The sequence below is a fragment of the Rutidosis leptorrhynchoides genome, chromosome 6 (assembly GCF_046630445.1).
Source record: "Rutidosis leptorrhynchoides isolate AG116_Rl617_1_P2 chromosome 6, CSIRO_AGI_Rlap_v1, whole genome shotgun sequence".
In the NCBI taxonomy this organism is placed as follows: Eukaryota; Viridiplantae; Streptophyta; class Magnoliopsida; order Asterales; family Asteraceae; genus Rutidosis; species Rutidosis leptorrhynchoides.
The window spans coordinates 438651720-438669620 of NC_092338.1; positions in this window are offsets into that span (position 1 = coordinate 438651720).

The window sequence follows — 17901 nt, forward strand, 5'->3', positions numbered from 1 at the left end:
ATAAGAAAATTCAGCCAACGGCAAGTACCTATCCCACCCATTACCAAAATCAATGATGCATGCTTGTAACATGTCTTCCAACGTTTGAATGGTCCTTTCACTCTGACCATCTGACTGTGAATGACAAGCAGTGTTCATATACAATTTAGTTCCCAAAGCATCTTGTAAGGATTGCCAAAACCTCGATGTGAATCGACTATCTCGGTCTGAAATAATAAATACAGGGACACCATGCCTCAAAACAATCTCCTTCAAATACAAACGAGTAAGTTTCTCCATCGAATCTGTTTTCTTAATTGGCAAGGAACGAGCTGACTTTGTGAGTCGGTTAACAATAACCCAAAATGTATCATAACCACCCACAACTCTCGGTAACTTCGTAATAAAATCCATTGTAATGCTTTCCCACTTCCACTCGGGAATTTCAAGTTGCACCAAAAGTCCTGACGGTTCTGATGTTCAGCTTTAACCTTAGCACAGGTCAAACACTTAGCCACATACGTAGCCACATCAGCCTTCAAATGAGGCCACCAATACAGCTCCTTAAGATCATGATACATCTTTCCTGAATCAGGATGAATAGAGTACCTAGACTTATGAGCCTCCTCTAGAACAAGTTGTCGCAGATCACCAAACTTCGGAACCCAGAGGCGTCCCGCAAAATACCGAGTACCATCGGTTCGTACCTCTAACTGTTTACTCAAGCCTCGGACCTTCCCGTTACAAAATTCTCCTCCTTCAAGGCTTCTTATTGAGCTGCAAGAATCTGCCTTGCGAGGTTTGTTCGAATGGTCATATTTAAGGCCCTAAACCTATGAGGTTCAGTCCTCTCTTTACGACTTAATGTATCGTCCACAACATTAGCCTTCCCTGGATGATATAAAAGTTCACAATCATAATCGTTCAACGTCTCAATCCATCTTCGTTGCCTTATATTCGACTATTTCTGATCAAGGATATGTTGAAGACTTTTGTGATTAGTGTACACAGTACATTTGACCCCATAAAGATACTGTCTCCAAATCTTAAGCGCAAACACAACAGCTCCCAATTCTAAATCATGGGTTGTATAATTCTGTTCATGGATCTTTAACTGACATGACATATACGCAATAACTTTATTTCCAACCAAATTTAAACTTTATTCTTTATATGTTTCTGACACGATAAGCAATATTTGTTAAGTTAAATTTCAAGAATTTTAAACTATGTTCATACATCCATTCAACCTCGACCAAGTTCCAACGATTCACGAACCATTAAACGAATATGATTATATATGTATATGTGTATATATATTATAACTTGAAACGTAAACAAAATATTAGATTAAATACTTTATATGATTGTATCTGTTTCAAAATGTTTATCAATGGAATTAGAAGATAAAATCAAATGATTGAATTATCAGATATATTGAATTATGATTACAAGTCTCTGTTGAAAGGCCCACGTTGATTTGAGAAATCTTTCCATTTTAACAATATTCGGATAATGGTAAAGTGATTTATAAATAAGAACAAATTGTCAATCATTGAGAACTAGACAAAGGATAGTGGAAGATTGAATCTCATAAAGACTCGATTGATCTATTTAGTTTCAAACGTACAAAAACGTTTTCAGTTTAAAAAAGAACTTTATTATTAAAACGTATATAACTTTTATAAATATCTAGAACCACTTTTGACAACTCATTACTTAACTAGTATGATAAAGATAACGCTATTTATATTTTATTTTATTAAATATATATAACGATTTAAATTAATATTATATATATTTATACGTGTATTATACGTACATAGTTTTATACTTTTACTATACTTAAATTTTACCTTTACTTTATTTCTACTTTACTTTAACTTTAATAATTCACTTTAATAATTCATACTTTAATAATTCACTTTAATAATTCATACTTTAATAATTCATACTTTAATAATTCACTTTAATAATTCATACTTTAATAATTCACTTTAATAATTCATACTTTAATAATTTACTTTAATAATTCAAAAATCTATTATAAATAGAATTCAATAGGTTTCATTATTTCATAGAAACTTGAAAATATTTTTCTCTAAACTCTCTCAATCGATTTACATATATATATTTACTCCATATTATTTCAAGATATTATTAGTATACATAAAATATTACGACGGAGTGCTGTCCGAGTGATTTCGAAATTGTTTTTCAAGTGGGATAGGATTAAGAAAATTATGGGTTATAGCTATGGAGGTGATTGAGTATGGTTCATGGGTATGCTCGTGAGGTCAATATAGTGTTTATCATTTCCGTTGCATCTACGTACCTTTCCTGCAATATTGAATCTCAATATTGATACGTGAGTACTCATAATTTAACTTTTACATACTAATAGTGTATCCCTGACTAGTACTCGAGTATTTAGGATTATGCATGGTTGTACTTTTGATATTGCCCTTAGACAGGTTAGGTTGAATCTTGAATTAGTTACACTTGCGGTTGAGATAAGGTATAAGATATGCATGTCCTTGGAAAGCTAGCGAAAAATTAAGAACTTTTCCTTTAGATATCGAATGGTTTCGATGAACGGATTAGAAGTCATAATCAATTGAATTTTCGATATTTTTATTAAAAATGATTATTATTGTCGTCATTTTTATCGTCGTTCTAGTTTTATCTTATTATTATCATTATTATTATCTTTATCATTAAAAATGTTATTTTTTTTATTATTACTATCATTATTATCGTTAAAGTTATAATTATTATTATTATTATTATCCAATTATTATTATTATTATTATTATTATTATTATTATTATTATTATTGGTATTATTATTATTATTATCATTATTAATATATATATCATTATTTAAAAATGGTTATTGTTATTGTTATTATTATTATTACTATATTATTATTAGGATAATTATTAGTATTATCGTTAATAATGTTATAGTAACTATCATTATTAATATTAGTGTAATTAAAACAAATATTTGTAACACCTAATTATTTTGATTACTATTATTATCATTATTACGAACACGATATAAAAGACGATTAAAAGCTATTAAACGAAACGATTAGGAAATAATGGGTAAGAGTATCATGATGAAATTAAAATATTATAAGATATTGATTTAGATAAAATTATCGTTCTTATTATTTTTATCCTTACTATTATTATTAAAAGTATCGTTAGTATTAAAACTATCATTTTAACAAAAATTATCATTTTAATAGAAATGTCATTGTTACTATAAAATATCATTATTATTATTATTTTAAATAGAATTATTATTTTAAAGATAATATTAAAAATTATCGTAAATATTAAAGTTATCATAATTAGAATTATCATTTTATCATAATGTCATCTTAGTAATTATAAATATTGATATTTTTATAATAATCATTATTATTACAAAATAATACAACTTTTACTTACTATCATTATAGATATTATTTTATCAAATAAATATGTGATACAAACATATTTTACTACGTGTAATAACTTACTTTAATAATACCTATCATATTATCTTTATGATATTAAATGAACCCTATAAATTTTATTACTTAATATATATATAAGTATATTTTATTATATAAATTTAATATAAAATTTTATTTATTAATAAATAAATTATATTATTTACTCTAATAAATCTTTTAAAAATATTTAAAAATATAAAACGACGATATTTAAACTATATATTAATCATGTATAGATTTTTGGAAATTATTTTGAGTCAAATTTACTTTTGTTGACTTTTGCATATTAGTCTCGAGCATTAGGATTGTGGTACACTATGACTTGACCTAATTTGTTAGACAAATGTTGACCAACACATAAATATATATAATTAATTTAGGTTCGTGAATCCGAGGACAACCTTGCACTTGTTCAATGACGTTATATGTATTTTTACTACGAAATACAGTATGGTGAGTTTCATTTGCCTTTTTACCCTTTACATTTTTGGGCTGAGAATACATGCGCAACTTTTATGAATATTTTACGAAATAGACACAAGTAATTAAACTAATGAACATTCTATGGTTGAATTATCGAAATCAAATATGCCCCTTTTTATTAAGTCTGGTAATCTAAGAATTAGGGAACAGACACCCTAATTGACGCGAATCCTAAAGATAGATCTATCGGGCCCAACGAGCCCCATCCAAAGTACCGGATGCTTTAGTACTTCGAAATTTATATCATGTCCGAAGGAGGATCCCGGAATGATGGGGATATTCTATATACATCTTGTTAAGGTCGGTTACCAGGTGTTCACCATATGAATGATTATTTTTGTCTCTATGCATGGGACGTATATTTATGAGAACTGGAAATGAAATTCTTGTGGTCTATTAAAATGATGGAAATAAATGATTATGATAAACTAATGAACTCACCAACCTTTTGGTTGACACTTTAAAGTATGTTTATTCTCAGGTGTTAAAGAAATATTCCGCTGTGCATTTGCTCATTTTAAAGATATTACTTGGAGTCTTTCATAGCATATTTCGAAGAACGTTGCATTCGAGTCATTGAGTTCATCAAAGATTATTATTAAATTAATTTATAGTTGGATAGTGGATATTATGAAATGGTATGCATACCTGTCAATTTTCGATGTAAAGAAAGATTGTCTTTTAAAAACGAATGCAATGTTTGTAAAATGTATCATATAGAGGTCAAATACCTCGCAATGTAATCAACTATTGTGAATCGTTTATAATGAATATGAACGGGTCCTTTCAGTTGGTATCAGAGCGGTGGTCTTAGCGAACCAGGTCTGCATTAGTGTGTCTAACTGATAAGTCGATAGGATGCATTAGTGAGTCTGGACTTCGACCGTGTTTGCATGTCAAAAGTTTTGCTTATCATTTTGTGTCGAAAATTAACTGCTTATCATCCTCAGAAAATTACCTGCTTATCATTTTTAGTCTAAGACACGTCTTGCTGCATTGATTGCATGAATAGTGTATAGACAAAAAATCATATCTTAGCATATCTGCTAAATCATATCTTATCGTATCTGTTACTTTAAACTTTGCCTGACATATCCCGCAAAGTCCTCCGTAATCTACGAAATCTTTTGATCTATATATATATATATATATATATATATATATATATATATATATATATATATATATATATATATATATATATATATTCTATGTAATTAGAATACCATCCGTTAGCCAAAATCATTTCATATCGAAAAAAAAAAAATCCTTTATCCAATCGTACGAAATGGAATTCGTCATCAGTTCAAGTCACTCAGATTCTGAAATGGAATCCCATTCAAGCTCCGAAATCAGTGTGATTGGAATAGATCAACCAATCAGTCATCACCTATTCTGGATGAATTGGGGATGGGTTCGTAGCCTCCTCAATCATTGGAGACAAGAAGAAGGTGATCCCTTCCATCCACCACATTGCCCTCTTGACGAAGAACCTGAAACACTTACCGGTGAACCTGTCCGAAACACCATGTTCTCGCTCATTTCTAGAGTATCTCGTCACGATTATATATTACATCAAATTTTAGATTTTATTTATCCGCTCGTCCGAACCGACAATCACCCCAGTGTAATAGAAAGAAGTCAACGAGCTTCGCGCTCGGGTAGTGGCTTTAGAGAATATGGTGCAGAGATTACAAACACCAGCAGTAGCATCAGTAGCATAACCAGTACCACCATCATCAACGCCAACAGTACCATTACCACCTCCAACCACAACCGAGTCGTAAACCTCAACTTCACAATCTGTCCCACGAGCATCAACGTCATACGCACCATAGATACCAAGGAGTACCAACAACAATAACTGACGAAGTATTAATTCATAACTTCATTGGAGAAACATTCCGTGGCGATTATGTAATCTCTAAAGTCTTAGAGATTATCTAATCTAGCCCTAACCATAAATCAGTTAAGCAAACCAAAATGATAGAAGGAAGAGTAGAAACCCTGACAAAAATGGTGTGTGATTAACAAGCTAAACTTGCTTTACCAACAGCATCAACAGTACCATTAGCGTTACCAGCATCATCAGTACAGTCAACATCCGAATCAACAACACCGATAACATCACAAACTCCGTCAGTTCAAGAATCACTGTGGACATCATTACGAATCAATAACGTGTATATTGTATCAACGAGTTATGAAGAATTAACTCAATCCCTCTGAAGAAATTATATGTATATTATATTATATATATATATATATATATATATATATATATATATATATATATATATATATATATATATATATATATTGAAATAAATCTTTCCGTGCTAAGCTATTGTGTGTGAATCTTAACTACTCGGTTAATTCATATTACAAATATGCAATAATGTACGTCCTTCGGCCGCAACTTAACCAGCATTAACTACAATCTCTGTCGCAATTCAACAAATTCCAATTCATAATAAATCAAGTATATATTTGATTTTACACTTTCATCATCGATGTACCCGAAACTTTCAGATAACATCATTCGTACTTTGCGAAATCCACAAGAATTTCACGAACCGAACATCATACATCAACAAATAACGAAGTATTGATTCATAATTTCAATGTCATTGAAGAAATACTGCGTAAAAGTTATGTACTTTTTAAAGCCTTTAGGGATTATTCAATTCTAGTTTCAACCGTAAATCAAATGAGTTTAATTTAACATTAACTCATTAAATCTATGTCACATCTGAAGAAAATATACATATATATATATATTTTCATAAAGACTGTAATAAAATTCTTTTGTACAAAATATTAATTGTGAAATTTGTTTTTAACGGGTAGGTAATACCCGAGAGATATATAAATTCACAAATAATATGTTACATTCTTCGAATCTGATTCAGCAAATCATCCATTATACTCCCTACTTTCATAACAATATACATTCTTTTATAGAAATCAAAATAACCATACTCATTCAAAATTTAATTACATATTCTGATTTTGAAATCTCAAAATTCAACTCGAGATATGACCAAAATCATCACTCTTAGATCCTTACATCTTTCACAAGCTATATTTTGACTTCAAAACTGTGTTAGAACATCAAATGTATGTTAACGATTACAATCTGTGTTCAAACCCTTCGAAAATTTTTGAAGACACTTCGAATGATGAGCAATCGAGATGATGATCCAACCACATGTTACCCACAGTTATGTACCCGAAAAACTCTTGAAACCAAAGTAAAAGTTTAAACAACGTATCCGCGTCAGATTCTTTGGCATTTATTAGCAAAAATAACTTTGCGACTCCTATTCAAAGTAGCCAGTTTTGTCACAGCTCCAGCAAGTCAACTTCGACTTTTCAGTTAGACTAACCTTATTATAACCTTGAGATATACACCATCGTTACCAGGTAACCTTTTACATTCCACCACATTATTAGCAGATGTACCAACAACTTCATTACCCTTTGACTTTAGCCTCTCCAAAAAAAAGTCATTATAATTATTTATTGAAACCCCATCATTTACTCATTCGCATCTTGTAATGAGAATTGCCATACGAATCATTGGGAATTAGCAATCAGTATTTTGAAATCTCGCAGCATGTCTACACCAACAGTTATATGTGTATATATAACGTCTATCTTCTGGACTTAATTTGAATGTGAAGTTTCTGAAAAACACTCCAAACTACGAATTGGTTCTTCGAAAATGGAAAAAATGCTGATGAAGCTGCAAAAACTATAAACGACTTTAAACGGTAAAAGCTGGATGATAATGATGAAGTGTGCTGGCAAAGCGCAGAAAAAGAGAAGTTTTGGAACTGGAAAACGAATTGAGCAAAGTAGGAAGGAGGCTGTGGACAAATTACAAAGACTGAACCTGACTTTAAAGGATCCAAATGATTCAGTACCTGCTGAAGTCATTAACGAATACCTTGCTCCTGACTCTAAACCCCTGCGGACAATATTCTTCATCATTCTCTGATATTAGAAATTCTAAAATATCATCATATCTTTCATTATAATTATCCTCCATATTTCTGAAGATATTTTCTTAATTTTTCTTATTTGAAATCATTTACCTCTTCGCGCTATCTGTATTACATCATAAAAGAAACTATTTTAGTTTCTAAATTATGAAACATTCAAGTTTCAAATAGGAATATTTTGAAGTAGTGTTGGGAACTGAAGCATGAATTAGTATAATATAATGACACTTGATCAACGTGATTATATTACAGTAAGTCATGCTGAGTTTCTAAATGGAACGTGATGATTCACAGATCATAACATCATCATGTGCCATGTTATACGACTCTTGTATTCTATTTAACCTCTAAAATATCAAGAAAATATTTCTTGACGATTCGGCCTTTTCCAAGGTATTCTAGTAATTTGACAAGTCAAGATCATGCCATAACAATTTCCTTCCTAGAACATTAACAATGTTCATTCCGAAATTCATATCTGTGAATTCTGGACCATTACAAGCGGTGCTTAATCGCAAGAAGAAGAAACAAAAGGACAAAACTCCGAAATAGAAATTGGGGTATAAATTGCAGCAAATAAAAGAGAGCATTAACTGTGAATGATAATGATTATAGAAGACAGAAGTAGAGACTTTGAAATATAAGGGAACATATAAAGCCCAACGATAAACCAGAAATTATAAACCATATATATCGATGCATATAGCAATATAAAGACACGGGAGAACTAGAAACACTATAAACCCAAGAGTATAGTAGAAGTAAATAGATTCTTCCGGCGGTAGATGAAAAAGAAGAATGACCGATATGAAAGTTAGAAGTATATCGAGAATCAGAACTGGATGGAGCATATTGATGAATACTTTAAAATATGAGTTAAGGGGGGAAAAATAGAAGGTGATGAAACATGACTAGGAACTTAGAAATCAACAGATTTAACTCACACAATGGCGGAATAAGTGAATCAAACCCTCTAGTGAATATGTTAAGTTTTTTTTTATTTATTAATTTAGTCAAACCACAATTAAATCAAGTGTGATTAGATCAACACCTAGAGCTATTATTCACCACCTGGGTGATTTGGACTGAGAGAGAATCGAAGGAGCTCACTAGATCTGAGTGTGTGTAACAAATGAGAGGCTTAACCTAAAATGAAGAACATAAGACTTTATATACCCCTGCTGTTGACTCACCCATACGATTCATTCATCACACGTACGAGTTGGCTTCATCAGCCGTACGGGTGATCACTCACTCGTGTCTTCTCATTTAGGTTGTAATTGTGACTTACCTCAGCAACAACCGTGCGTATAAGCCTGTCAGCCGTACTAGTGAGGATTCACTCGTACGTCTGACTAAGTCTAACATAGTCAAACATCTAAATCTCATTCCTGCAGTTCCTGTAACCACATACAAACACGAATAGGATAATAACGAGCAATCATGGTGGCCTGTAAACTGTTGTACCTGCAATGGATGTGGGTAGATGTCTAGGGACTTGCATAAAATGCATCAACAGAAGGTGTGAGTTGTAAGGAAACGAAGGAGGTGAATTTATAAGAAAATCTCTGACAGAACAATTAAAATGGACGATCGCATTTAAAGCGGATCCTAATTCCCTTGATTACTGGAGAGTCAAATCTTATTAAGAAGATTTTCTTCAAATCCCTTAAAATATGGGAATCAATCATATCTGCGTCAAATGATAAGATGAATCTACACTTACTCATTTCACTCTTCTATGTTAGCTTCATTCGTACTCTTCATATAAATTGATTGTTTATCCAAATTATTCGCTGATGATAAAACTCTAATTTTCAGCCCGTATGCATCATGAAAACATACTTATTATCATTCATGACCTTTCCACTCAAATTTCGGGACGAAATTTCTTTAACGGGTACGTACTGTGACAATCCGGAAATTTCCAACCAAATTTAAACTTTATTCTTTATATGTTTCCGACACGATAAGCAATATTTGTTAAGTTAAATTTCAAGAATTTTAAACTATGTTCATACATCCATTCAACCTCGACCAAGTTCCAACGATTCACGAACCATTAAACGAATATGATTATATATGTATATGTGTATATATATTATAACTTGAAACGTAAACAAAATATTAGATTAAATACTTTATATGATTGTATCTGTTTCAAAATGTTTATCAATGGAATTAGAAGATAAAATCAAATGATTGAATTATCAGATATATTGAATTATGATTACAAGTCTCTGTTGAAAGGCCCACGTTGATTTGAGAAATCTTTCCATTTTAACAATATTCGGAAAATGGTAAAGTGATTTATAAATAAGAACAAATTGTCAATCATTGAGAACTAGACAAAGGATAGTGGAAGATTGAATCTCATAAAGACTCGATTGATCTATTTAGTTTCAAACGTACAAAAACGTTTTCAGTTTAAAAAAGAACTTTATTATTAAAACGTATATAACTTTTATAAATATCTAGAACCACTTTTGACAACTCATTACTTAACTAGTATGATAAAGATAACGCTATTTATATTTTATTTTATTAAATATATATAACGATTTAAATTAATATTATATATATTTATACGTGTATTATACGTACATAGTTTTATACTTTTACTATACTTAAACTTTACCTTTACTTTATTTCTACTTTACTTTAACTTTAATAATTCACTTTAATAATTCATACTTTAATAATTCACTTTAATAATTCATACTTTAATAATTCACTTTAATAATTCATACTTTAATAATTCATACTTTAATAATTCACTTTAATAATTCATACTTTAATAATTCACTTTAATAATTCATACTTTAATAATTTACTTTAATAATTCAAAAATCTATTATAAATAGAATTCAATAGGTTTCATTATTTCATAGAAACTTGAAAATATTTTTCTCTAAACTCTCTCAATCGATTTACATATATATATTTACTCCATATTATTTCAAGATATTATTAGTATACATAAAATATTACGACGGAGTGCTGTCCGAGTGATTTCGAAATTGTTTTTCAAGTGGGATAGGATTAAGAAAATTATGGGTTATAGCTATGGAGGTGATTGAGTATGGTTCATGGGTATGCTCGTGAGGTCAATATAGTGTTTATCATTTCCGTTGCATCTACGTACCTTTCCTGCAATATTGAATCTCAATATTGATACGTGAGTACTCATAATTTAACTTTTACATACTAATAGTGTATCCCTGACTAGTACTCGAGTATTTAGGATTATGCATGGTTGTACTTTTGATATTGCCCTTAGACAGGTTAGGTTGAATCTTGAATTAGTTACACTTGCGGTTGAGATAAGGTATAAGATATGCATGTCCTTGGAAAGCTAGCGAAAAATTAAGAACTTTTCCTTTAGATATCGAATGGTTTCGATGAACGGATTAGAAGTCATAATCAATTGAATTTTCGATATTTTTATTAAAAATGATTATTATTGTCGTCATTTTTATCGTCGTTCTAGTTTTATCTTATTATTATCATTATTATTATCTTTATCATTAAAAATGTTATTTTTTTATTATTACTATCATTATTATCGTTAAAGTTATAATTATTATTATTATTATTATCCAATTATTATTATTATTATTATTATTATTATTATTATTATTATTGGTATTATTATTATTATTATCATTATTAATATATATATATCATTATTTAAAAATGGTTATTGTTATTGTTATTATTATTATTACTATATTATTATTAGGATAATTATTAGTATTATCGTTAATAATGTTATAGTAACTATCATTATTAATATTAGTGTAATTAAAACAAATATTTGTAACACCTAATTATTTTGATTACTATTATTATCATTATTACGAACACGATATAAAAGACGATTAAAAGCTATTAAACGAAACGATTAGGAAATAATGGGTAAGAGTATCATGATAAAATTAAAATATTATAAGATATTGATTTAGATAAAATTATCGTTCTTATTATTTTTATCCTTACTATTATTATTAAAAGTATCGTTAGTATTAAAACTATCATTTTAACAAAAATTATCATTTTAATAGAAATGTCATTGTTACTATAAAATATCATTATTATTATTATTTTAAATAGAATTATTATTTTAAAGATAATATTAAAAATTATCGTAAATATTAAAGTTATCATAATTAGAATTATCGTTTTATCATAATGTCATCTTAGTAATTATAAATATTGATATTTTTATAATAATCATTATTATTACAAAATAATACAACTTTTACTTACTATCATTATAGATATTATTTTATCAAATAAATATGTGATACAAACATATTTTACTACGTGTAATAACTTACTTTAATAATACCTATCATATTATCTTTATGATATTAAATGAACCCTATAAATTTTATTACTTAATATATATATATATAAGTATATTTTATTATATAAATTTAATATAAAATTTTATTTATTAATAAATAAATTATATTATTTACTCTAATAAATCTTTTAAAAATATTTAAAAATATAAAACGACGATATTTAAACTATATATTAATCATGTATAGATTTTTGGAAATTATTTTGAGTCAAATTTACTTTTGTTGACTTTTGCATATTAGTCTCGAGCATTAGGATTGTGGTACACTATGACTTGACCTAATTTGTTAGACAAATGTTGACCAACACATAAATATATATAATTAATTTAGGTTCGTGAATCCGAGGACAACCTTGCACTTGTTCAATGACGTTATATGTATTTTTACTACGAAATACAGTATGGTGAGTTTCATTTGCCTTTTTACCCTTTACATTTTTGGGCTGAGAATACATGCGCAACTTTTATGAATATTTTACGAAATAGACACAAGTAATTAAACTAATGAACATTCTATGGTTGAATTATCGAAATCGAATATGCCCCTTTTTATTAAGTCTGGTAATCTAAGAATTAGGGAACAGACACCCTAATTGACGCGAATCCTAAAGATAGATCTATCGGGCCCAACGAGCCCCATCCAAAGTACCGGATGCTTTAGTACTTCGAAATTTATATCATGTCCGAAGGAGGATCCCGGAATGATGGGGATATTCTATATACATTTGTTAAGGTCGGTTATCAGGTGTTCACCATATGAATGATTATTTTTGTCTCTATGCATGGGACGTATATTTATGAGAACTGGAAATGAAATTCTTGTGGTCTATTAAAATGATGGAAATAAATGATTATGATAAACTAATGAACTCACCAACCTTTTGGTTGACACTTTAAAGTATGTTTATTCTCAGGTGTTAAAGAAATATTCCGCTGTGCATTTGCTCATTTTAAAGATATTACTTGGAGTCTTTCATAGCATATTTCGAAGAACGTTGCATTCGAGTCATTGAGTTCATCAAAGATTATTATTAAATTAATTTATAGTTGGATAGTGGATATTATGAAATGGTATGCATACCTGTCAATTTTCGATGTAAAGAAAGATTGTCTTTTAAAAACGAATGCAATGTTTGTAAAATGTATCATATAGAGGTCAAATACCTCGCAATGTAATCAACTATTGTGAATCGTTTATAATGAATATGAACGGGTCCTTTCAACTATAACAACAGTTGGGGTAGAAACCCACATAGCGCCTTTTCTACAATAGGGTGACCACCGAGTGTACCCCAGAAAATTGATTTATCGGTCCGCGTTTCGTCCATGTCCAAACATAAGAGGGAAAATTTTACGAGCGCAAAGACTTTCCAACAAATTTTATAAAACCGGAATCCAAAGTGGTGTAAGAGTTTCTATCAACGAACTTAATGGTAAGTTTCATCCTTAAACGGAGAATAAGAAGAACCGTGATCCAAACACTCTGTAGAGTAATGCGAAAATTTGATAAGATCAATCAAAAGGGGTTTTGAAAAAGCTTTAAACGTTTGATGCGACATCATAAACGGAGCGAAGTTCTTAGTAATTTAGAAGTATGTACAATGTGTACCATTTTATATAAAATAATCTGACTTAATTAAACAACTCAATATATGTGCGGTTTTTTTAAAATAATTTTGAAGGTATGATTTAGTATATATACTAGCCAAAATAGGTAAGGGTAAATTTATTCATTTAAATCCATACATACATATATGATTTTATAAATTGTATACATGACAAAATATTTCATTACTTCTATTCACCCATAAATCCCGTGAGAACCGCCCAATTAAACAAATGTGTAAAACTCCCGATGATAAACAGAGTATCTGTATTGCAGAGGTTACAATTTGAAGTAAGATCGTGAAAGATCGAGTAAATGACCTGAATCGTCGTGCGACATTTGACCAACAAATGTTACGAGGTCATGAAAACCAATGAGTTAAATGTTGTTTTGACTATTATCAGGACATAAGTCCTTGGGCCAAAACTGTTCCCGAGCGAAGCTGTTGCTAACAAGCGAGTTATGAAAGGGTAGAGCATGAGATAGATAATCTAGTTAAGACGAGCTCCTCGTATATCAATAAATAAGATAATGAATATTTTCCCTACCCATGTAATACATCGGAATTTCTAAATGGGTAGTGTAAAAATTTTCTTTGACTCGCTTTCTATTCCTCATGTCACACTATTGGGACTTCTTTATGAATTAATGTAATATAATCACGTTGGCCTGACGCCATTATATTTCACTAATTCATAGTTCCATTCCAATAGCACTAAATGAGGCCAGGACACGCGATCAACCTCGAATTTCCACACAATTTCTCTAAAACAATTTCTTAAACAATGTGCTAAGGATAGCACAAGAGACAAAAACATCGAAAGTAATAAATAGGAGTAACGATGACATAAAAATGTCTTCGAGATACCAAGAATCTCTAAAAGTCAAGAATGACGTTTTCCGGTTCAAAAACCAAAGCACATAGGCATAACGGCACAAAGGCACGTAATATAACAAGAATGTTATATACTTAAACATAATAGCTGACATTGAAATGCCGAGCATTTAGAAGTCAAGAATGACATCTCGCGTAACATAACTCAAACGTCAAACACATAACCATAATAGATGACATAGGAATGTCGAGAATTTCAGAAGTCAAGAATGACATCCCTCGGTTTCACTACCCGAGGTGTTCTTATAAGGATAAATTCGCATGAGTCGGAGAATACATTTAAATCGGAATGGGAGTTCCTCCCGGATTCAGAACATAATAGGGATGTATGTATGATAACAATATACATACCAATACGATACAAATAATCACATATGATAATATATTGTGGGCCGAGCTGTAGACTAGACTCACTAATGCACCCTATTGACTCGGGTAACGACATTAATGCAGCCTAATTCCCTACAACCAGAGCTCTGATACCAACTGAAACGACCCGTCAAAGTACACTTGACGACCATCGTTATCTTGGTCCCACAGCTTGATCATAACTCTATATGAATTTAATAAATAACCTTGCATTCTTTATTTAAAAATGATTTCCTATAAAGGAAATCTACCAAGATGTGTAAGTTTAGGAAAACCATACATTATTACTTAACCAAAAGTTGACCAAAACAAAGTCAACAACATCCACTATTAAATGTATCAAAATAGAATGCAAGTTAATGTTTAACAAAAGCTGCCATCATAAATATGCAGACTCTCTAAGCACAGCGGAAGCAATCAATCATGAACATGAGAATAAAACATGCGAGTAACTGTCAACAAAAATGTTGAGTGAATTATAGGTTTAATATTGTGAACAATATCTAATTTAAACCATAAAAATTTATGTTTGAAAACATAAAAACTCCTTTTTGGACCACAAAATTATATGCTAGAAAACATATAAAAACATTATTCCATTTACCGTGAGCCACCTGGTAACCACTTAACCATTTATTTACCCTTGCCAAACACAATAAATAATATACACCGAACAAGTGTATCTACAACAAATTACGAAGTACTAAACATTCCGATTATAAATTGCTAGCGCGACTAGCTCGAAATGGGGTTGTCAAATCCGATAGATCTATCCGTAGGATTCGCGTTCACTAGTAGAAACCAGTGATTACAGTTAAGACTAGGGAATATTTTTGTTCAACTCACAATGAATAATTTAAACCAACTTCCACTTGTGTCCAAAATATAAAATAAATTGCATGTATTCTCATCCCAAAAGATTTAAAATAGAAAATGGGACTATAACTCACCTTAATAGCAAACGAAGAACCACACAAATATGCGAATAGCAAATGAAGTAAAGTGATCCGGAATGATCACAACGCCGACCTATAAATAAAGCAGGTCGATATAAATAACTAACTTAGGTCAAGTCTTAGTATGATAGCTATTGTACATGTTGCAAGTAGTCATAGAACAATACTCAACATGCATCGGTTTGATCGGAACAGCGTACGGACACACAATTTCTATTTTTAGAAAGTTTCTATTTTTAGCAGGTTTCCATTTTTGGAAAGTTTCTATTTTTGGAAAGTTTCTATTTTGGAAAGTTTCTATTTTTGGAAAGTTTCTATTTTTGGAAAGTTTCAAGTTAGGAAAGTTTCCTTATTTAGAAAGTCAACAAAAGTCAACTGAAAGTCAAAGTCAAACGAAAGTCAACTTAAAAGTCAACCTTGGTCAAACATAGTCAACGTTAATTTTAAAAGTGTAAGTTGTAATAATAATGTAGTTTATTAAAGTTAAATATGTCTAATTATGTCATAACATAAGTTTAATTAAATTAAAATGAATTATTAAAGTTAATATAAGTTTAAATGATATAATTAATATAACATAATTATTTAATTAATTAATTAAATATTAGTCATAATATAAGTATTATTAATTAATAATAAATTTTAAATCATGTCATAAGTATTATTAATTAATAATGAATTATTAATCATATCATAAGTTTCTAATTATAATTATTAAATCATAAGTATTTAATAATTAAATTATAATTAAATAATAACTAAGCCTTATAACAATTAAATAATTAATTAATCTTTATTATAAGTGTTATAATAATAACCTTATAATATAATTTTAATACTTATCATAAGTATTTTCCATTAATAATGAAAGTATTATTAATCACAAGTTTAATTAAAATGTTAATTAAATCATAAGTATTAATTAAATGATATAACAAATATATATCATAAGTCTTAAATAATAATAATAATTACTTTTTATTTCATAAGTAATTTATTAATAATGAATTTCATTATTTATATCATAAGTCTTATTTAATAACCATAAGTTTTAATTAAAAGTTCATCGGGTCGTATCTTGAGCCCCGGTTGTCGGTTTTCGACGAGCCTTACATATATCTCCGCCTAATCAAACCACCTGACACTTTGGTACACTCATGAACACACCAATAACAGTCTAAAAGTCATGGTGATCAGCCATGACACCACTTGAAACTTCAATTCAATCAAAATCGTGTTTTAGACATAACGGGTGATTCGTGGCTCGGATTTAGATGACCCGAACATGAAAGTTCGTCCCACCATCAGTCCTAACACACTAACACACCCTAAAGTCACCAAGGATGGTCACAAAGTCGGACCAAACCTGGTTCATATCAATATCACAATTCAATCTTAACAAAATACCATTTTGATCATATTTAGGGCTCCGGGAATCGAAACGACATGAATTCAGAGTCTAAAATTAATGTCTTGATGAGAGGAACTCATCTAGATAATTTATTTTAACTTTTATATCAGTCACAATATCATAAAAACACGAAATAGCTGCTGTCCCAATTATATCAAACCGAAAACATATGTATTCGAGTAATTCTATGCATACAAACACCATTACAACAACAAGTAATCATCATACTATTAATATATAATCAAAATACAGAAATATAATGAAAAATCAAAAGTTCTAGGGTTAGGGTTTATACCCTAATCAAGAAACGAGAAGTAT